The sequence below is a fragment of the Pogona vitticeps genome, chromosome 5, assembly GCF_051106095.1.
Source record: "Pogona vitticeps strain Pit_001003342236 chromosome 5, PviZW2.1, whole genome shotgun sequence".
Taxonomy (NCBI): Eukaryota; Metazoa; Chordata; class Lepidosauria; order Squamata; family Agamidae; genus Pogona; species Pogona vitticeps.
Genome location: NC_135787.1, coordinates 114,524,120 through 114,547,929, shown reverse-complemented (window position 1 = coordinate 114,547,929; position 23,810 = coordinate 114,524,120). Strand labels below are relative to the sequence as shown.

Sequence of the window (23,810 nt, the reverse complement as noted above, 5' to 3'; positions counted from 1 at the left end):
TCTTTGCTACCCTTCCATAATCAGAGGCCTTTCTTTTCAGTCAGGTTTTCCTTTAAATGACTAGTCGACCAAGGGGATTTTTAAATGGATCATTTTATTCTGCATTTTATATTTTAAATCTTGATCTTATTATGAGTTTTAATATATCTGCTTTTAAAATATTGTAATAATTTATTATGTGGTTTTTAACTTCGTTTCTTTTAATAATGTAAGTCACTTTGGATCCTCCAGGGCAGCAGTTCTTAACCTTTTCTTTAGCACAGACCCACTTCAATTTTTTTTTATTGTCACGGACCATCAAGACTTAACTCAAGATTTAAAACTCTAAAGTGCATCAGATATTTATTTAACATTTCTCATGAAAGGTCTTCATATTTGGAAAGAAGGGAGAAATAAGTTAATCTGTTAGTGCACACACTCCTTTTTTCATTGGAATGATTGCATATGAATGTTGTAGTAGTAGTGGTAGTAGTAGCAGCAGTAGTAACAACAACAACAGTTGTTGTTGTTGTTGTTGTTGTTGTTGTTGTTGTTGTTGTTGTTATTATTATTATTATTATTATTATTATTATTATTATTATTATTATTATTATTATTATTATTATTATTATTATTATAGAAACAATATAGAAAAAACACGCAATTTCAAAATAACCAACAATTATTCTATAAGTCAGTAGGAAAAAATGCTGAGCAAAAGAAATTAGACCCATGTAAAGATGATGCTCTAAAATTTTGGAAAGTCGAGGCACCACTATATAGCAATGGAATTTAAACATTTACTTCAAAATTCTACTACTGAAGACTGGATGACAACAGGCTGCACATTTCTAGTAATAAAAGATCACCAAAAGGGCAATGAACCCAGTAATTATCGAACAATTACCTGCCTTCCAACAATGTACAAGCTCCTCACAGTAGTACTGGCAAGATCAATATATAATTACTTAACTGAAAACACTTTATACCCAACTGAACAGAAAGGGAACTTTAAAAAGTCAAGAGGCACAAAAGATCAGCTGCTTATTGATAAAATGATACTGAAGAGTGCAAAAAGATGAAAAACAAAACTTAACATGGCCTGGATAGACTATAAAAAGGCATTTGACTCATTACCACACAGTTGGATTAACATCTGCCTAAAAACATTTGGAATTAGTAAAAATATTCAAAGGTTCCTCAAGAAAAACATGGAAAAATGAAAAACTGTCTTAATGGCCCAGGTTGAAGAAATTGGGGAAGTTAGCATTAAAAAGAGGAATATTTCAGGGGGATTCTTGGTCACCTCTGCTGTTTAAGATCTCACTAATCCCCATGTCAATAATTTAAAAAAAAAACTGGATTGGCCTACCATATTTCACAACCAGCAGGAAAAATTAATCACCTCTTATACCTGGCTGACCTATATGCAAAAAGTTCCATGGAGATAGAATCATTGCTAAAGACAGTTCAAATATTTAGTAAAGATATCCAAATGAAATTTGGAATTGACAAATTTGCAGCTCTGTCTATACACTGTGGCAAATCAAAAACTAGATAGAATACAGTAAAAATGGCAATATTATAAAATCACTCTCAAGTGATGAAAACTTAGAAATACCTTGGAATAGTAGAAGCAGATAACATCGTGCATTTTGGTTACAACTTGCATCTGTTATATAATACCAGTCAATGTTTTTATAATTTTAATTGTGCCTGGTGTTGTTAATAATAACAACAACTATAATGATGTTTTTAGAATATGTGAGGCATTCTTTAGAAATACTGTTATTCATATTATTCCTTATTTTCAAGGCACCGAATGTGTACTAGTTTGTACTTGGACAATGTAATACTCTCTTGCCTTAACACATTTTATACTCATATAACTGCTGTGTATAGTGTGGCTGCATAATTGCTAGGGGCAGATAATGATTATTTTTAATGGTGTGTTATAGCATGTAAAGAATTTATTGGATTAAGATGATGTACAAAAAATAAGTACTATAAGGAATGAACAAAGATCATTCATAAAATGCAGAACGTTAGAATACACCAGGTAACAAAAAACAGAAATTACAGATTGTTACAGCCAATCATTCAAAGCAAAATAAATGGAAATAGAATTGCAGGAAGGAGCAGACCTTACTGGCTGAAGAACTTGGGAGAATAGTTTGGAGGCAACATGACATCATTGTTTAGAACAGCCACATTCAAAGTCACAATGGCATCTAACCTACAAATGAAAAGGAAGAATGAGACTCTTACAGTTTTGTAAACTTTTTCAAATGAAGAGTCTTATTCATTTGGAGATTTTTCAGAGGCCTGCTGTTTCTAGATGAATTACCACCATGTAAAGTCTGAAATAAGGGTGGGGTATGCTTGAACTGATAAAGTGAAAAGACTTTCGGTATCATATCCCCTACTTCAGGGAGAAATATTCTATTAACTCAACAAAGTCTGGCTCCCAGCACTGAAAAATACAGCCTGCAAAAAGGTCAATGAACTCCACCCAGCCACAAGGACCAGTAATCACTGCACACATAAGACTAGCTAACAACATCCATCAATCACAGTGACAGATCATCTCCCCCCTTATCACAACAATACACCCATAACAAAAAACACCCTGATCACCATAATCACCCAATCTCCTAAAAAGGACAAAAGCTGATCCCACAGCTACAAATACTCAGCTATCCCACACACTACACCAGAACACAGACAGAGTTCTAACTCCTGTCCTCTGAAGATGCCGGCCACAGAGACTGGCAAAACGTTAGGAAGAAAAACCTCAAGAACATGGCCAAACAGCCTGAAAAACCTACAACAACCATTGGATCCTGGCTGTGAAAGCCTTTGAGAATATATAATCTATTAAGTTAAAGCAAACCTTTGGGAAAAATAAATTTCATTGTAGCAAGAGGAAGGAGGGAACAATTCTCCCTCTAAGTATATTATGCTCTGTGGCTTTATTGGACACATATTAATTTGAGTGTGTTTTCTAGAGCTGAAAGAGTTTCGTACTGACATATTCATGCAATGCATACTTTGCCTTAATATAGCCAGAGGGCTGTTACAGAGTTGTATTGCTAATCTTAAAAAGAAAATCAGTCGAGACCTCAAAATGACCTTGTATACACCTTGCGATTGTAAAGCTTAAAAATATTTAATGAACTCTTTTTCTTTGCCACTTTGCATAAGGATATTATTGCCATAAGGGATAACACTGGCAGAGCATTTCCACCTACTTCTGTCAGAGGCACATAAAACAGAGAAATTCTACATTTGTCTTGTTCTTCTAAGCTCCCAGATGGCACACACGGTGAATACTATTTTCAAAGAAACTAATTTTATATGTATTACAAGACAGGAAGCCCAAAGGTGTTTATGATACTTGTTTAAAGCTGTAGAGTAAAACATAGCACCATAAAAGTTCAGAAATCTTTCTCTAGTCAGGACTTGTAATGAGAAAGGGAACTACATTGTCACTGCATTATATGCACTGCCAGTATTGGCTAAGGACATGCGGCTATGACTGGCATAAATGTTGCCTTTACAACAACCTGTTCCTGAAGTATCTCTCCAGCTCATGAAGCTGACCATACAGAGGCAATCCGCTAGGACGATCTGGATCTTAAAGAACGGTACATTGCAAATGTAATAATCACTTATACATATGCTTATAAGGTTCAGGATAACATTAATTGGTTCAGTTGCCATTTGGAATGGAAGAAAATAAATCTAGAAATGAAATCCAACAGAATGGTCTTGTGTTTGAAATGTCTACTCAAGGGCTGAGAAGGATATTGGGAAAGCTGCACCCAGTAGGCAATGCTCAGCTACAGGTATATGGTTCAATAGCCTTTGCAGTGCTCAGCTAGATGGTCCGTTACATTGCTTCCTAAACCAATTCCTGTGCTAATGTATAGCCATATTGGGCTGAAGTACTGCTGATGAAACCTTGTGCTCCTATTCATTGTTCCAGGACAGATCTGCAGAGGTATTAACATCATACTGACTGATATGATTTTAACTATGTTTCATTAAACATTGCTGCCTCTTAATATGTTAATTGCTACTTTGCATTTATTTATTTATTTTTATTCTGCTTTGCATTTTTTTTAAATTTGCATTTTATCTTCATAGGTCAGGGAGTACAAGCACCTGGCTGCAGAACCAGTGGTCAGGAGTCTGAATCAGCACTGTGCCTCCCAGAACAGGCAGCTGAGATCACCTAGAAGATATGTGTGTGGCTGATGGGAGTATGTGACTTGCCACCTGTGTGGCTTTGGTATAACCACACAGTCCCAAAGCACCACCAGAAGAAGAGATTGCTAAACGGCTAAGGAGTAATTCACATCTAGAAAACCCTAGGAAAGGTTGCCGGAAGTCAGAATCAACTTGACAGAACATTGTCACTGATGTTGTTGTTGCTGCTGCAATATTGTTAACTCCTTTAAGCAGTACTTTTCTTAAATTTAATAAATAAATACTATACATTTAAATTTAAGAAACAAACAAACAAATACTATAACAATATTATAACTGACCTGTTGGATATTTTCGTAATAAAATATTGTGAGCTGGATATGGAATTAAAGGTGAAACAATGAGAAGGCGTACAGCAACATTGCACACAATGTACTGTGCAGATTAACTAGTGCTTGTGCAAAGATTTATGGAGTGGTGTTAATGGTGATTTCCCTTTCATTCATGGCTCTTGGATCCAACCCCACAACTTGCTGACTAGCAATCAGGGTGTTAATTGAGCCATCTTTGTCAAATTGGCAAACTTCCAATTCCATCTACAATGCATCTAGTTTGAAGAACAGCTTTGACCGAGGATTAAACCCGTCTACAAAGAAGTTCATTCTTAGCTCTGTTCCTGACCCATAAAACATCTTTTCCCCATTATCTTTGCCAAGAGTGCCTTTCAAGATGATAATAATAATATTCACAGAGTGAATAAAGGAGCTACAACCTTAATCTTAGAGGTGTAAATTCCTTGAGTTAAATTATTTAGAAATCATAGGCATTTCGCTGTTTAAGAGCAACAGAGAAATTAGGATCTTAACTTCTTAAGGAATTCCTTACTGTTTATAAAGGAAATAATGAAAAGAGAAGAAGGTAGGTTTGAGTTTTACCAAACTCAGTTTGTAATCTCAGAAGAATGCATATTATGTTTGATTCAGTGAAAATAAGAGCAGTGGTATCAACAACACACAGAGCCCCTTTTAATGAAACTTATGGGTGCCTCTGAAGATACTTCAATAACGTTTCTATTTCTAGAGTACTTTTCTCAACAACCTTCTAAATGAAGCACTGCAAAAAATCTGGATACTAGAGAATGGTAAATATAGCTGAGAAAGAGACCTATCTTTACTGCAGTTATTTTTCAAGAAGCTGTCTTTACTAGCTATCTCTTTGCCCCAAATGTTGAATGTGAAGGCTGGCAGAAGAAGCAATATAAGTCACTGACAATCATAATTTTGTGCCAACAAGGCAATTTCAACTCATGCTGAGCCTCCCAGAGTTTTCTAGTAATACACACAGAAGTATTTTCCACTCTCGGCAAAGTTAATTGACTACTCAGAAATAGTTCAGTAGTCTCTCTTTCTGATGCTGCACCTTGCATCTTGTCCAAGACCGTATAGATGGCAAGACACGTAACCCCATCAACTCTGCTCACTTTGAGCAATTTCAGCTGGACCCTCTCCCGGAATGCACAGCAAGGGTTTGAACCTCTGGTCTCTAGCTCTGAAACTAAGAGCTCCAAAACCTGAAGCTATACCATCTCACATACATGCTTCACTTTTGAAATGTTTTGAACCAGACTTCAAAATCTATGTAAGCGTGTGTTGCTGCACTCTGGCAGGCAGAACCTAGGCAAAATGATATAATCTATTGATTATTTTTATCAGAAAGCTAAGTAGATCCTTAAATCTCCCTCTCTAAATGCTGTTATTTCATTCTTGCTTCCCTGCAAGAGGAACAATTAGCAGCCAATGAGATCAGGACAGAAGTATTGGTGCTATTAATAAAGCTGTACAAAAGCTGCAGATGAAAACATGCTTTTTGCTAGGGCATCTTTGCGATGCCACAATACCTTTGGCTGGGCACCCAGTAGTCACATCTGGTATTATTCAGGGGTGACCTACACACCATTTAATGCACTACATTCAGAACTAAACACCCACTTACTGATAATGAAGCCCCACAAAGTATGGAGGATCTCAGGTCTGGACAGATGTTAGTGAACTGCATTATACAGGCTATGTCTGAGTGTTAGGGTGGTCACTTCCTTATCATTATCAAAAAGAGGATCTGCATCACAAAAACAAGACAAACGGGGCTACTGATTTGTATAAAACTACATATGGATTGCTGCCTTGTCGTGGCGAAGGGGCTTGAGTAACTCAGAGAAGCTATGGGCTATGCCGTGCAGGGACACCCAAGACGGACAGGTCATTGTGGAGAGTTCTGACTAAACGCGATCCACCTGGAGTAGGAAATGGCAAGCCACTCCAGTATCTTTGCCAAGAACGCCCCATGATCAGAAACAAAAGGCTAAAAGATATGACGCTGGAAGATGGGCCCCTCAGGTCGGAAGGCGTCCAACATGCTACTAAGGAAGAGCAGAGGACAAGTACAAGTAGCTCCAGAGCTAATGAAGTGGTTGGGCCAAAGCCGAAAGGACGCTCAGCTGTGGACGTGCCTGGAAGTGAAAGGAAAATCCAATGCTGCAAAGAAGAATACTGCATAGGAACCTGGAATGTAAGATCTATGAACGTTGGGAAGCTGAAGGTGGTCAAACAGGAGATGGCAAGAATAAACATCGACATCCTGGGCATCAGTGAACTAAAATGGACAGGAATGGGCGAATTCAGCTCAGATGATTATCATATCTACTATTGTGGGCAAGAATCCCGTAGAAGGAATGGAGTAGCCCTCATAGTCAACAAAAGAGTGGGAAAAGCTGTAATGGGATACAATCTCAAAAATGATAGAATGATGTCAATACGAATCCAAGGCAGACCATTCAACATCACAATAATCCAAGTTTATGCACCAACCAGCATTGCTGAGGAGACTGAAATTGAACAATTCTATGAAGATTTACAACACCTTCTAGAGCTGACACCAAAGAAAGATGTTCTTCTCATTCTAGGGGACTGGAATGCTAAAGTAGGGAGCCAAGAGATAAAAGGAACAACAGGGAACTTTGGCCTTGGAGTTCAGAATGAAGCAGGACAAAGGCTAATAGAGTTTTGTCAAGAGAACAAGCTGGTCATCACAAACACTCTTTTCCAACAACACAAGAGGCGACTCTATACATGGAAATCACCAGATGGGCAATATCGAAATCAGATTGATTATATTCTCTGCAGCCAAAGATGGAGAAGCTCTATACAGTCAGCAAAAACAAGACCTGGAGCTGACTGCGGCTCTGATCATCAGCTTCTCATAGCAAAATTCAAGCTTAGACTGAAGAGAGTAGGAAAAACCACTGGGCCACTCAGGTATAATCTAAACCAAATCCCTTATGAATACACAGTGGAAGTAAAGAACAGATTTAAGGAACCAGATTTGGTGGACAGAGTGCCTGAAGAACTTTGGATAGAGGCTCGTAACATTGTCCAGGAGGCAGCAACAAAAACCATCCCAAAGAAAAGGAAATGCAAGAAAGCAAAGTGGCTGTCCAACGAGGCCTTAGAAATAGCAGAGAGGAGAAGGGAAGCAAAATGCAAGGGAGATAGGGAAAGTTACAGAAACTTGAATGCAGACTTCCAAAGAATAGCAAGGAGAGACAAGAGGGCCTTCTTAAATGAACAATGCAAAGAAATAGAGGAAGATAACAGAAAAGGAAAGACCAGAGATCTGTTCAGGAAAATTGGACATATTAGAGGAACATTTTGCGCAAAGATGAACATGATAAAAGACAAAAATGGGAAGGACCTAACAGAAGCAGAAGACGTCAAGACGAGGTGGCAAGAATACACAGAGGAATTATATCAGAAAGATTTGGACATCCCGGACAACCCAGACAATGTATTTGCTGACCTTGAGCCAGACATCCTGGAGAGCGAAGTCAAGTGGGCCTTAGAAAGCCTGGCTAACAACAAGGCCAGTGGAGGTGATGGCATTCCAGTTGAACTATTTAAAATCTTGAAAGATGATGCTGTTAAGGTGCTACATTCAATATGCCAGCAAGTTTGGAAAACTCAACAGTGGCCAGAGGATTGGAAAAGATCAGTCTACATCCCAATCCCAAAGAAAGGCAGTGCCAAAGAATGCTGCAACTACCGTACAATTGCACTCATTTCGCACGCTAGCAAGGTTATGCTCAAAATCCTACAAGGAAGGCTTCAGCAGTATGTGGACCGAGAACTCCCAGAAGTACAAGCTGGATTCCGAAGAGGCAGAGGAACTCGAGACCAAATTGCTAACTTGCGCTGGATTATGGAGAAAGCCAGAGAGTTCCAGAAAAATATCTACTTCTGCTTCATTGACTATGCGAAAGCCTTTGACTGTGTGGACCACAGCAAACTATGGCAAGTTCTTAAAGAAATGGGAGTGCCTGACCACTTTATCTGTCTCCTGAGAAACCTATATGTGGGACAGGAAGCAACAGTTAGAACTGGTCATGGAACAACTGAGTGGTTCAAAATTGGGAAAGGAGTACGGCAAGGCTGTATATTGTCCCCCAGCTTATTTAACTTATATGCAGAATACATCATGCGGAAGGCTGGACTGGAAGAAACCCAAGCCGGAATTAAGATTGCCGGAAGAAATATCAACAACCTCCGATATGCAGATGATACCACTCTGATGGCAGAAAGTGAGGAGGAATTAAAGAACCTTGTAATGAGAGTGAAAGAGGAGAGTGCAAAAAACGGTCTGAAACTCAACATCAAAAAAACTAAGATCATGGCCACTGGTCCCATCACCTCCTGGGAAATAGAAGGGGAAGATATGGAGGCAGTGTCAAATTTTATCTTCCTGGGCTCCATGATCACTGCAGATGGAGACAGCAGCCCTGAAATTAAAAGGCGCCTTCTTCTTGGGAGGAAAGCGATGACAAATCTTGACAGCATCTTGAAAAGCAGAGACATCACCTTGCCAACAAAAGTCCGAATAGTCAAAGCTATGGTTTTTCCTGTCGTGATGTATGGAAGTGAGAGCTGGACCATAAAGAAAGCAGACCGCCGAAGAATAGATGCCTTTGAATTGTGGTGCTGGAGGAGGCTCTTGAGAATCCCCTGGACTGCAAGGAGAACAAACCTATCAGTTCTAAAGGAAATCAACCCTGAATGCTCACTTGAAGGACAGATCCTGAAGCTGAGGCTCCAGTACTTTGGCCATCTCATGAGAAGAAAAGAGTCCTTGGAAAAAACCTTGATGTTAGGAAGGTGTGATGGCAAGAGGAGAAGGGGACGACCGAGGATGAGATGGCTGGACAGTGTCTGCGAAGCAACCAACATGAACCTGACACAACTCCGGGAGGCAGTAGAAGACAGGAGGGCCTGGCATGCTCTGGTCCATGGGGTCACGAAGAGTCGGACACGACTAAACGACTAAACACGCACACACACATATAATTATTTAGCGGAACAGCTGTAAAGTCAGAAATGAACTGTTTTAATTTAAATGGAATTAAATACATTCTCACCCTAGATGGGAGGACTGTGACCAGTAAGTAGATCTGTGTGCTAGCCGCAGAGCCTGCTGTTCAGATGCTGACTATGGACAGGCAACTTCAAGATCCCTGATCTTCCTCCTTTCTTTAAAACCTTCTCTGGTTTGGACTGGACAACTAATAAAAAAGACGATTGCCCTCTGACAGTCTTTCAAATTGTGGACTGCCTTCTATATAAAAAAAGAAGGCTCACTGCTCTCTCTCTCTCTCTCTCTCTCTCTCTCTCTCTGTGTGTGTGTGTGTGTGTGTGTATGTGTTTTTGTGTGTACCTCCTCATGGGGAATTCTTGGAGTTGTTTTTATTATGAAATCAGAACTGCTAAATGCATAGAAGGGATTCCTTTTACATGAAAGAGAATACAAAGTGCTGGTATATGCCAAATTTTGATTACTGTGATATCCGTGGCGGAATGGTTCCAAGTCTGCCCCCTCGCAGGAGCCAAAAACCATGTATAGCAAAGATTATATATAGTATAGTCTAGTGGCTGGTTCTGATAATACATCTTGGAAACATGCATTTCTCGTGTTTTCAATTTAGTATTTTCAAACAGCAGATAACTGAAACTGCAGGCACTAGTCACATGGATATGGCTGCCCTTCTGTATGTCCACCTTAATGCAAATTCTCATATATGGTTCCAAAAGCATTAGGCTTCAAGCTAGGCTTTTTTCAGAAGAGCTCTCTATGTTCTTAACCCCAGATATATCTAGTAAGCAAAAAGGGAGAGACCAGCATGTCCAAGGTCCCCAGTGTTGTGTATGGGTCTGGGGCTCTGTTTGCATAAGAGAGGGACAGGAAGAAAAAGCACTAGCTACCTCATGGACATATTGACTGGAATCCTACTGCTAGTGTAGTCACAATTAGAATAGGCCCATTGAATCAGTTGGGAATGGGTGACTTAATTCCACCATAGGTTCCATTGGTTCAATGGGACTACTCTAATTGTAACTCACTACATGAAGCAACAGGATTTCAGCCAGTAAAATATTTTATGCATGGAGATCAAAACACATAAAGAGAGCAAAGAGTCAGCAGCTGATAAACTATTTCCAAAACCAATACATAATACTCTTTAGGAAATCATTGAAACTGAGCAATCAGATTACTGTTTATTGTTCTTGACTAATTCACTTAGCCATTTGTATTTAAAACATGGATTTTACATTCAGACATGGTGTGACAGTAAAACAAACATCTTATCATTCTTCTGAGAGTTAGTACTGTATACTTCTCTGTGGCAATCCTAGTAGGATTTTGTAATTCTCTTGGCTTGAAACTATGGATTGAAATGAGACAAGCTATAAGGGAAAAATCCAAAAAGACAATTCCTGTAGTCCAAAGAAAATAAAAACATAGATAGAAGATTGATGAAACTCTTAAAATTGTTGACAAGAAACAAAAGAGGAGACAGAATTATTGTCAGAATCCTAAATGCAATATTTCAATGCCATGTAGAGATAAAGATAATTATTGCAATAATTGGTGCAAAGAAATGGAAAAGAACAACAAAAGAGGAAAAACAAGAGACTTCTTCCATAAAACCCAACAAATCAATGGGGAATTTAAACTAGAAGAGGGATACTGAAAGATGAACAGAAAAATGGGTTATCTGACTGGGGAAGAAAACATGGAACAAATATAATGAAGAACTACATAGGAACTATACTTCCATCCTCAAAAAGATTAGGAGTAGCAATGGGGGTATTCATATTCATATACAAACATCCCCGCACAGGTGGAAATAACGAGGGTTTTCAGTTTTAGTTTCAATTGCACTGTTCTCCACAATGGATTAGCCACTCTTGTCATCCAGCCTCTTGCCAGGGCTGGGTAATTGATTGTGGACAATGGTGTGATAGGAAGCCTCTGTGGAGCTGGTGGCAGCAGCAAAATCATGAGTGGACAGTCCAGCCCCATGGAGCTGGGCCCTCATTATTTCCACCTCTGTGGGGATATTCATATACAAATACCTCCATCTCTAGGACCACACACACCAGAAAGGCCACTGTTAATAACTGTTAATGACCCATGACAATGGGTGCAGAAGGACTGGAGAAGTAGGATTTTTCCTTTCTCCCAGTCCCTTGTCCTTCTAATGAGCCTTTTCAGACCAGGGGGAAGTGAAACCAACGTGGAGGATATATCAGAGATCTCCTACCAACTCTCCTCAGACTGAAGAAGCTACCTGGATGAAGAGCAAAACATTTCATCCTAACATGAAAGAAGTCCAGTCGCCATGACTCAACTTCCAGATATACAGGAGGGATGCAAGGTTGATAGATTCTTCAAAAAGAAATCTTTGAATGGAAAAACTGCAATTTTTGAAAAGTGAAATAAAAGTTTCTCTCATAGTAATTAGAAAAAAATGAATCACCAGGAGCAGATGGGATATGAACGGAAATATGTCAAGCTCCAGAGACTGCATCTATCAAAATCATAACAAAAATATGCCAAAAAGGAAATATTGAAGAGTAGTAGTAGTAGTAACTATAGGACCGTAGCATTAATTTCCCATGCAAGCAAAGTTATGCTCAAATTATGTTGAACAAAGACTTACCATTTATAGAACAAGAAATACTGGTGATCAAGCTGGATTCAGAAAAGGGAGAGGCACTCGGGATCACATTGCAAAGACAACTTGACTAACGGAGCATACCAAACCTTTATAAGTAACAGCAAAAACAGTTAAAAACTTGGCTATTTAAGCAGGCCTTCCCTCCAGTCAGCTAAGTCTTTTATTTTTTCTTTCTCTCTTCTTATTCCATTTTGCTAACTTTTAATCCAATTGTATTAATATATTAATTGTATTTTATGATTATTTATATTTTATATTGTCCTATTTTATGTTGTAAGCCACCCCGAGTACACATGGTCTAGAGGGGCGGGGTATAAATAAATAAATAAATAAATAAATAAATAAATAAATAAATAAATAAATAAATAAATAAATAAAGAAAGAAAGAAAGAAAGAAAGAAAGAAAGAAAGAAAGAAAGAAAGAAAGAAAGAAAGAAAGAAAGAAAGAAAGCCTTTATCTATCTGGATCTATGGAGAAGGTATGAATTGTTCTAAAAGAAATGGGTGTGCTTCATCACTTGTTTGTCCTAGTTCGGATGAAGGAGGAATGAAAATTGGTTGAAGAAAAAAACAGGTATTTAAGACATATAGACATTACTGGCAGAAAGCAATGACTTGAAACAACTGATAGGCGTGCAAGAAGGTGCAATGACATAACTTTCAAGCTTCCTGGGCTCAAAGCCCAATGAGTGGTTTTACAAGTTCCACACTATCAGCCATTTTACTTGAGTAAAATACTCAATATCTTACTTACTTAAGATACTCAATATCTTACTCAAGTAAGTAAGATTTTACTCAATATCTTACTTACTTGAAAGCCCTATTAGCATTACTATAAGTCAGCTCTGATTTTATGATGCATAACATCATCATCATCAATGTTTACAATGAAGAAAACAACATTGTTAAAAGATTTTCTGTACCTCAGTTCAATCATTAGTTGAAACAGAGAATGTAGCCAAAAAGTAGAAGCTGAGTAGCTGTGATCAAACTAAAAAAGATTCTCAGGTACAAGGGTGTGCCACTGAGACTAAGGCCCAAATCATCTACACACCATGCATTTCTGATTACTGTGTATGAACGTGAAAGCTGGACAGTGAAGAAAGCTGACAAGAAAAAAATGATTCATTTTAAATGTAGGAACATTGTGGATAGCATAAATCACAACAAAGACAAATATGTGGGTCCTAGATCAATCATGTCTGAATTCTGCCTAGAAACACAAATTCCTAAACTGAAGCGATCATGAATGAACAATGCTCACTGGAAAAGAAAAGTTGAAGGCAGCAGGAAAGGAGGAGGACCAACCAAGAAACAGACTGAGTCAGTAAGGAAAGCCACAACTTTGAGTTTGCAAGAACTAAGCAGGACTGTTGACAATACAACTTTCTGGAGGTCATGAATTCATAGGGTCATTATAATTCAGGACCAACTTGATGGCACATAACAACAGCTTGGCTTGGCATTTCTGACTATCCAGTACCGTAAGGAGAGTTTGAGGCCAAGACAAAGAACACTGTTTTCTTAACTTATCCTGATTTAGCTAAAGCTGTTTACTAATGAGTGCAGCTCAGGCACTTCGGGTGAGATAAAGTCAGTTGAGATTCTGTGACTAAACTGTTTATTTCCTAGCCTCCAGAATAGAGTTAAGGAATGCAGCCATGAGTTTTCTCAATTATTTCAACACATTTCCTCCAAGAAGCTTGCTGAAATATGATCACAACTTAAACAGGAGAAACATTACTTGAATGGCCAAGGTTTGGATTAATGAGGTAGTCATCAGCACCAATCAGCTACAATGCAATAATTCAGAAGAACAACTCTTGTTGACCCAAACGTTCTACTTCAAATGAAGTTCATGGATTGCAAAAGTTGAGAATTGGACTTGGACATTTCTCAAGCAAAAGAACAGTGATTTCCCCCCTATGTCACGTATTCAGTGGCTGAAATCCTGTTGACATCAATTTATGATGCACAAGGCAGACAACAACATCGTACAGTAATACGAATCTTTAATTAAATAAAATATTTTTTTGCCCTTCTTTCAGGTTCTGAGGCTCCCTAAGGATCTCTTTTGTCTTTGGGAACATTTGGGATAGATAGGGGGATTCTCTAAAATTAACAAAAAAGTCTCAACTGACTTTCACCCATGTTCTCCAGTTCAGATATTACTACTCAAAATTCTACTCACTCTGAAATGCTGGAGGGAGCTGCCCTTCAATTTAGACCACAAGCCATCCCACATGTCCCCATGACAGCATTTCTTTCTCATACATCACTTCCATTTGCTTGGACAAAGCAACGAGTTTAGAGAAAATTAAAGCCATCCAATGTAGCAATTTGTGTGAGCATTTGTGTGAGCATGGCCCTAACCTAATACTGTACTTCACCAATCAAAGAGCAGTCATTATTTTTTTAAAAGCAGCAATCTCTTTCTGGAAACTGAGCAGTTAAATGAGCTAACACCTTCAATTCAACATCCAGCCATAAAACAGAGCATTTAGAGAATATCTATTTCCCTGTATTTCTTTTGCCTGCACTACAGACAATTTGCCATTAAACCTGTGAAATAGGAGATACAAAAATATGCTACTATAAAAATGTACACTAAGCATATATTAATGTGCCACTTTAGAGGAATGGGGCAAAATTATTATAGTGTTTGAGATGAAGAGGCTGCGTACCATCGACATAGGAAATAAGCACAGAGGAGAGCAGGTAAGAGTGGAATAAAGGAGGGGGAAATGAACTCCTCAGGACCTTTTCTCTCTTTCATTGTTTTCCCCTTGACAAAGTCTCAGGATACCTTCACACACATCACCCTTTAGTGATATAACAGGAAACAGAATTGAAAGAACAGATAGACACAAAATGGATCAAGCTATGCAGACAGGGGTTGACTCAGTTCCTAATGACTGCCACTGAATTCTCTGGACCAGAGAATTTTCCATTGTGGCAATCAGGGCCACAGTGATGTGCGGTTGGGATGAGAAATCTGGCTCTCATCCAAGACAGTGGATTCAACATTTAGTCAAATTGCAAGCTCTATCTCAACAGTGTTATCCCTGACTGCCCATCTATAGTCCTCCCCCAACTAACTGAATGATAGCTATTGGGGAAAAATCCTGTTGACATAAATTTATGGCAGCATAACTTGGATTAGGCACTGGAAATATTTAATTAAAACAAATGGAGAGTGTTCTCTCCCTCCACTTTCAGGTTCTGAGGCTCCCTGATCTCCCTTTTGCCCTGAGGAAGTCTTCGGGAGCCCAAAAAAGTGGGGAAGACTTTCAATATTAAAAAAATTGCTGCCAGATTGCTGCCTGCATTCCCAATCCCATAGGCAGCAATCTGGTGGTGAAGTTTTACTATTAAAGGTGTCCCCTTCCATGTCTCCTTACAGACCTTCACATTCAACATGGTGGAGCCCATGAAGACACTGGGGATGGGGTATGTGTGGCACGAGGGTTTAAAAATAATGTGGCAAAATAAAGCTAGTTGCTTGTTGAGTATTGAGGGTGACCATAAGATTGTTCCTGTCAAATTCTTGGAATGGCAGCTGAACCTGGTTGGCCAGAATACTCCACCAAGGTCTTGTCACTGGCCTTGCTGGTGCACAAGTTAAATGCTTCATACTAACTGGTTCAGCGTCCTTTTGCTTTTAGACAAAGGAACCGTTTGGACATATGCTCTATGTATTCTACACTGGTTTTTACATTCAGTAGTACCTTAATACATGCTGGGTAACAGCCAAGTGGCCCCTTCTTTTTTCTAGCTGTTAGGAATAGAGGAAAACCAGTAGACTCATGGTGGTCTTTGCTGTCTGTGCTGATAATAGTGAGTCAAAGGTGTGCTCATTGGGATGCAGCTTTGTTCTCTTTCTATGCTGTCTACCTTTGAGACCCATCTTATCACATGTTTGGCTCAGTTTTTTACTAGAATGAGCCTCATGGCAGTCTATTCCCGTCTCCCACCTGTCCCTCCACCACAGATTCCAATGCTATATGATTAGCCATTCTGGCATTCTATCCTTATTTAAGAGTTATTTTTCTATCATTCAGTGATTAGCTCTAAGAGTCCAGAAAATCAGCTAAGTTCCCATCTGCCTGAACAGTGGTTGGAATTCACATTGCTTCTATGCCGTAAAGCAGGCAATCCCCTTGCAATGTAGGTCTACTGCTATGTAATTTCTTTTCTTAACTGTTGTCACTGGGAATGAAGGAAGCTGAAGCCCAACATATTTGAAAGGAACCAGGTTGAGGAAAACAGGCACACAGCAAGCACCGGTGCTCAACTCTAAGGTGCATAGTAGAATTTCTTATACATTTCCCTCAAGGGTTTCTTGAAAGTTTTGTGGCCATTTTTAATTGAAATAAAAACTGCAGGATTATTACAATTTCTGGACAGAGTGGTATTTTTCCTGTGCAGAATTTTCTGGAAAGGATGTTAAGCTAGCAGAATTTTTGCAGTGTCAGGTACAGAATGGACCAAAAGAAAGAAAGAAAGAAAGAAAGAAAGAAAGAAAGAAAGAAAGAAAGAAAGAAAGAAAGAAAGAAAGAAAGAAAGAAAGAAAGGAAGGAAGGAAGGAAGGAAGGAAGGGAGGGAGGGAGGGAGGGAGGGAGGGAGGGAGGGAGATTAGACTATTGTCCCTTTTTCACAAAATCTGTGAATTTTATGTGATGTAGGACAACGTCTTGGTGAGACTTGGAAAATCACCGAGAGAGAAACTTTATGCAAATATTCATCACATACTGACTTCTATGCATCCTTCTGTGCTGCCTTTGATGCATGTGGAACACTGAGCTTCTAAAGTGCACTTTGTTCCACTTTACATAAAATTATTTTAAAATTAGCAAGAGCAAAGATGTTTGTTAATCCTCTTGATTTAGAATAAATTGATAAGTGTTGTTCAGTGATCAGCTGAATTGAAAAGAAGGAGTAAAGCATGACAAACCTTCAATTTTCTTAAATTTATCAAAGTGCAGAATGTGCTTTAGGTTGCCACTAAAAACAGAAAACATATTTAGGAGGTCAAAAACTTTAAGAGCAATTTAACTCCATCGTTTAATGCGTTCCAAATAGGCCAAATACTCACCGTTCAGCGAAGCTTCAGGATGGCCGGCAGCCATTTTCGCGCCCTCGCCTCGCTTAACGAGGGCACGAAAACGCTGCGCGTGGCCATTTTAGGCCATTTCCCGGCTTCCGGCAGCCATTTTGGCCGCCGAACAGCTGATCGGCGGGGGTCGTTTTGCGAAGATCGGTAAGCGAAACGCTTACCGGTCTTCGCAAAGCGAATTTTTCCCTATTGGAACAATGTTGTGCGATCGCATTAGCGATCCGAAAAAACGGATCGCTATGCGATTTAATCGTTATACGGTGCACTCGTTAAGCGAGGCGCCACTGTATTGTTCAATATTTTTTTTTCTAACTTCTGCTTCTGTCTTTCAGCATCCCTAATCTAGGTTTAAATTACTTTACTTTTTAACATTTGTTTTACATATTTTTACATATATGCTGGTGACTCTAGTATCTATCAGTCCATCACATCAGTTTCTCATGCAAAGTGACACTCAGGATTTTACAAAAGATTTTTTTTCCTTTTTCTCTTTTTCGTTTGTAATTCTTTCAGTGATTATTGTGAAAATTCTCTTTGGTCCTCCGTACAAGTCAATGAAGCAGATATTTACAGTTTTTTAAAATTGTTAGCTTCACAGAATCCCATAGGACTCATTTTTCTGCTTCATTTCTGACATAATTAATTTCCTCCTGGGCACGTGCATAAAAGCTTTTGACTTCTTCTTCCTCAGCACATTTAGCTGGAGCATCAGCTTGAATGATGGCTATGTAGACAAACTTTCCAAGAAGTCTCACTAAGGCTTTGAATAGGCTGTAATGGCTTGTACTGTATCTTGTTTCTGTATCAGAGCTGCAGTATTTCTTCTGAGTTTGCTATTTACAGAGCAAGATAGTTTTCATTTGCTTGAACGAAAAACGTTGCATTCTAGTCTGCTTTTGTTCTCTCATTCCAAATATTTCAGTATCTAAATATACCATTTCTTGTTTTATTATTTCGAACTCACTTCGATTCATACTTTTCATTTTCCAGTTATATGTACTGTGCATCATCAGGCTTTTCTTTTGCATCTGTGCCCTTCAGCTACTGCATGTCCTTTCATCTTTAATTGAAATAGTGTACTTTATTCTTTGCTCTTCTCCAGTAGCTGATTGACTGCCTTCTGATGTGGGAGTCTCATTTTTCAGCACTATCTCTAGTTTTGTTTTGTTATGTCTCATGGTAAGGTTTCAGGGTACATAACATTTAGAAATGATTTACTTTTGCCTTCTACTATTTATTGTACTAAAGAGTTGGCTTGAATGTCACTGATGTTTATGAATGATCCTTGGCTAGTGGCACCTTCTACTGCTGCTGGTACCTGTTAGCTGTTCATCAAGAGTTCTCAGCCCCATCACCACTGGAGCTGTCTATTTTTTCTACTCATGCACCTGTTATTCCCTGAAAAGGATGGATGTATCTTAGTATGGCTGTTTATCTTTGACAATTCCACCTCGGGTAGAAGTCTAGTTTCTTCATGGAGCCTAGCCTATTGATGGTACTGCCCCTGTTGGCATTCCTCTCAGCTTCTCTGCCACACTCAAATACCTCATCACATTAAGGTGTGCATCCCACATTTAATGACTATGAATGTGAGCCCTCCAACTTTTGTGTTTCTTCTTCTTTTGCTAAGAGATTATTCTTTGTGAATTTAAGAACCAGTATGCATTTCTGTTAGCCAAGAAGGAATGAGAAACCAGTATCCATAGCACACTTGTTCTCATCCTGCCTTGCTTGACAATGCCCCTCTTGGGCTGGCTCCTAAGAAAAGACAGCAAGTCAGCTGAGCACATTAAGAAAAATGTAGTGAAAGGTAGTAGGTAGAGGAATGGCGAGATCTGGTCTTGAGTACAGGACAAGCAATAATGAGCCCAGGTTACAGGATGCCAGATTTAGGCTGGATATCAGGAAAAACTTCTTAACTGCTGGAGCAGTACGACAATGGACCAAATACCTCAGGTGGAGGTCAGTACTCCAATGCTGGAGACATTCAAGAGAAAACTGAACAACCACCTTTCAGATCTGATTTGATTTGGATTCCAGCACTGAGCAGGGAGTTGCATTTGATAACCTCATAAGCCCGTTCTAACTCAATTATTCTACAATAAGAGAGCCCAGAAGGACATTTAGGATTTGGCATTAGTTCCTGCGTTCCTTCCCTATTAATGAAGGTATGAATATGTTACAGTTCCTTCCTTCCTTCCTTCCTTCCTTCCTTCCTTCCTTCCTTCCTTCCTTCCTTCCTTCCTTCCTTCCTTCCTTCCTTCCTTCCTTCCCACTGACAGAATGAAAAAATATTGCAAGAAAGGCAGAAAAAAGGAAACAAAAGAGATGCATCCATTTTAATACACTTGAGTGTAAAGGGGGAGGAAAAAAGGAAAGACAGAAACTGCAGACACCATTTTTATTTTTCCAAAACTGCTGACATTGCAGAACAATAATGGAGACTGCTCACTGTCTGTTAATGTTAGCAGGATGTCACGGAGCAGATAGAAACTTGACTAGAAGCAGTGGAAGCTTTCAATTTCAGGAGGGTGCCATGGATTCTTGATTTTAGAGCCTGTGAAGGCCAGCTGTGAATTAAAGGCACTGCAAGGGGCTGAAGCCAAATAAAGACTTCTGTGGCTTCTGATTGCCACCAAATGACTGTGATGCTTTTCATGCCAGCAAGAGATTTTTATGTCTGTCATCATGGCTCACCCCAGCTGGGTTGATTTGGAACGTTAATGCTTTTGTGTTTTATTAAGAGTAATGTACTTTGCTCCAGAGCTTTTATAATTATAGTCTTGTTTTAATAGTCCCCTTTGACCTGAATTTGCACCTTGAATCAAGTAGCTGAACTCTTTATTAAAAGAGCCAGGCAAAATGAACAATCCTTCCTAAGAGGAGCATGAATTTACACATTAACATCCCCTGGTGTTTAAACTACATTTTAGCTTGAGAATTCGATCTGATGCATATCTATAAAAGGTGCTGTCATCATAGCAAGCTGTTTTAAAAAAATGTTTTTGGCAAGCACTGGTGCACCATGCTAAGGAATGTTACAGTGACCTAGAAAATATCTACTTCAAATTTTGTCAGATGCATTAACCCACTAACAGGTTTAAGCAAGCCACTGTTTTCTCAGCCTGAACACTGCTCCCTCCACAACATCTGCTCTATGTACAGGCAATGGCTCATAGTACTGTTGTAATGACCACTGCAAAGATATATACAGAGCACCGAGGAAAAGATTGACATAAAGTTGTAAGTTTTTGTCTTTTCTTTGACAGTAAATAAAGAGCCAGTTGTGGTGGGGTACAAGTCACATCAAATAGCTATGCTCTTAGAGTACTAGCAAAAACAAAAACAAAAAACCACAACCTATCTATCTAATCCTCTCTTACTTATCATAAGTAATCTATCTAGGAGTGTTCAGCTCCATTCTTCTCAAGCTCCATGAAATCTTTCCTTTCCTTTAATATTCTCTCTTCAAACCAAGTCTCCACACAAGCTAATTAGAAAAAGCTACTACAATCTTGTCAAACTTCTCTGTTTTTGCAGCCTGCCTTGGACTGCAAAAACATGGGGTGGGGTGCAGGTGCTTTTAAAAGGGCTTTAGTTGATTCTTTTGATCATAATTCCATAATCTGATGCACAAGGGGCTTTCTTAAGATTGGTAGGTTGCAAGTTGTATAGGTAAAGGTAAAGGTTCCCCTTGATAATTTTTGTCCAGTCGTGTTTGACTCTAGGGGGTGGTGCTCATCCCTGTTTCCAAGCCATAGAGCTAGCGTTTGTTCAAATACAATCTTCTGTGGTCACATGATCAGTGCGACTTAGACACGGAACGCTGTTACCTTCCCACCGAGGTGGTCCCTATTTATCTACTCGCATTTGCATACTTTCGAACAGCTAGGTTGGCAGGAGCTGAGACAAATGACGGGCGCTCACTCCGTCACATGGATTCGATCTTACAGCTGAAGATCTACATACCTGACAGCACAGAGGCTTCTGCGGTATAACCCGCAGCACCACCACGTCCCTATGCAAGTTGTATAGCTTATGCTAAAAATCCATGTTTGGAAGGAAACTTTCTTCCCTGCATCAACACAAGGGAAGACATATGATGGTCTAGCAGAACTAGCAATAGTTGGGAAGTAGTATGTGCTTCTCTCTTTTTATCTTCCAAAGTTCAGCACATAATAGAGTAGTGAGCTGTAAACAGATGTTTAATTGGAAAGGAAGTTCTTCCCTTCCAAACCACTATTCAGTATTTTTATGATTGCAGTGGTGCCTCGACTTACGAACGTGCCTACTTATGGCCATTTCGAGTTACGACCAGCTCCAGCCACAAAAATTTTGCTTCTACTTGCGATCGGAGATTCCACTTACAAACAGAAAAAGGCAGGGAAAAAGGCCGGAAATTCAAATTTCTAACTGTAGGTGTCGACGAGGCTGCTTCTTTGTAGCTCTTTCACTCCAGCAGTTAAGAGGTTGTGCGATCGGAGGAGGCTGTGGGAAGGTGCTGTTTTCTGATTTAAAAAAACTGTTCTGGGTGTTTTTGCAGCGTGGTTTTGGGCTGGGGGGTTATGTTTCTGTGCTGTGATGAGTCTTGGGGGATTTGTTTGTTTTTTCATTCCCCCCATTTCCAATGGGTCTTAGGGGGTTTGGTTGCTTTTTTGGTCCCCCCCATTTTCAAAGGGTCTTGGGGGTTCATTTGTTTTTTGCTCCCCCATTTCCAATGGGTCTTGGAGGTTTGGTTGCTTTTTGGGTTCCCCCCATCTCCAATGGGTCTTGGGGGGTTTATTTGTGTCGCGTCCACCCAGTGTCCTTTGTTTATTTTCCCTAAACACAAGTCCACCCTCTGGATGCTTTTCCTCTCTTCACGCTGCCACCAATCAACCAGTGGATCTTATCAACACTCTACCAAATAGATGAATCTTAGACATGTGCTGCCAATACAACAGATTTATTGATCTTATAGTTCTTATGCAAATCAGAGATGCAAATCACTGATGTTTAGGATCATTCATTAAATAGCCTTTGATTCTATATTGGTTTGCACATGTTTTTATTCACTTTAACAATGCTCTTTGACTATCTATTTATTCTCTATACTTTTTAACTCTTTCCTATTATCTCTAGCATTCCAAATTTCTCTGTCTTAACTTTCTCTAAATCAATTTGATTTAAAATTTAAAAACAGATTTTTGATGATCTGAATAAAAATGATTTTTTAAATTTAAGATGTAATTTAAATTGATTTTTAAAAAATCATTTATATTTATCCATCCGGCTATCTGTACTTTCATTCAGCCTTACCATATCACTGGCTCTCCTATTTATCAAGATCTGAGACAAAGGAGACACTCATATAAATCAGGCTGAAGTTAGCCAGGTTGCAAATAAGTCAGGTTAGCTCAAAGCTGCTACTTGGTTCATTTTGGCAGATACTTGGCAGGCAGCAATCAGGACCACGGATAGCTCCCTGTGTATTCTGTGAGCTGTGCTGGAATGAAAAATGTCATCTCAGTAAAGTCCTGAAATCAACTCATCTCTTAAAAAGCTATGGGGATTTTTTTCAGCCTGGATATTCAGCAGCTCCACCCAGCTTCATGATGCCTGTAATTCTAAGGACTAGTGATTGCTTCTTGGCTGCAGGAGAAGCTACAAAGGAATCATCCTCCAGGCTACAAACAGATGGGAAAACTATGTCATCAGGCTGAGAGAAGGATAGTGCTAAGGGGGCAGCCAGAGATCTCTACCCAAGTGAGATAACCTGTGGTTCAGAAATCTTAATTTACATGCAGAATGAATGTTTGTGTGTGTTTGCATGCATGCAGAAATGTGTGCAGCAGACTAATTTCTGTGGGAAATCATCCACCACAACATGCCTAGCATATGGCACAGTTTGATGATGCATGCATTGCATTTGTTGATGCCCTCTCTTTCAGCAGACTGCTGCAATGAAGAGGCATCAGACCGGAGTGGAAGGCAGGGGAAAAAAGGGAGAATTGGGACTATGCTTCCATACATTCCATCTGGGAAAGGGCTATCATATAGAAAAAGTGAGAAATACAGACATGTTCCAGGATTCCATACTTAAGCCAAAGAACATTACAACACATGTCATTTTCATCTGCTGCAGCAGAAGAAAAATTGCTAGAAAGGAAGAAACACTAGAAAAGAAAAGGACTGAAAACACTCATTTATATGAGGCACATGTACGGCATTGCCATGGTGATTCTTAGCTCAGGGGTATAACATTTGATGTAGCAAAACTGAATACTTCCTGTGGAACTACTATATAATTCATCTAAAACCTGTTCTAGTATTCATGAGAAGTTGGTTAAGGCATGGGGAAGCTTTTTCAATCTTTAAAGGTGAATAGAATAAGTGTCCCTATTTATGCATGGAGCGTTTTAAGAAACATTCCATTTCCTCTACCTTACTGGGCTGTACATC

The 23,810-nt window shown here is 39.3% G+C and overlaps 1 protein-coding gene across 50 annotated transcripts in view; it reads right to left on the bottom strand.

Annotated features, from left to right (window-relative positions):
• Nucleotides 1-23,810, bottom strand: part of MAGI2 (membrane associated guanylate kinase, WW and PDZ domain containing 2) — an 889,129-nt gene that overhangs the window by 386,978 nt on the left and 478,341 nt on the right. For 3 of the 50 annotated variants that reach the window (XM_020789976.3, XM_078394309.1, XM_078394317.1), the window contains exon 1: nt 2,124-2,215. The exons of the other annotated variants lie outside the window; for them this stretch is intronic. The gene's annotated coding sequence lies outside the window, so the exon portion shown is untranslated. Of the gene's footprint in view, nt 1-2,123; nt 2,216-23,810 lie in introns of those variants that run through there. 50 annotated transcript variants of the gene reach the window in all.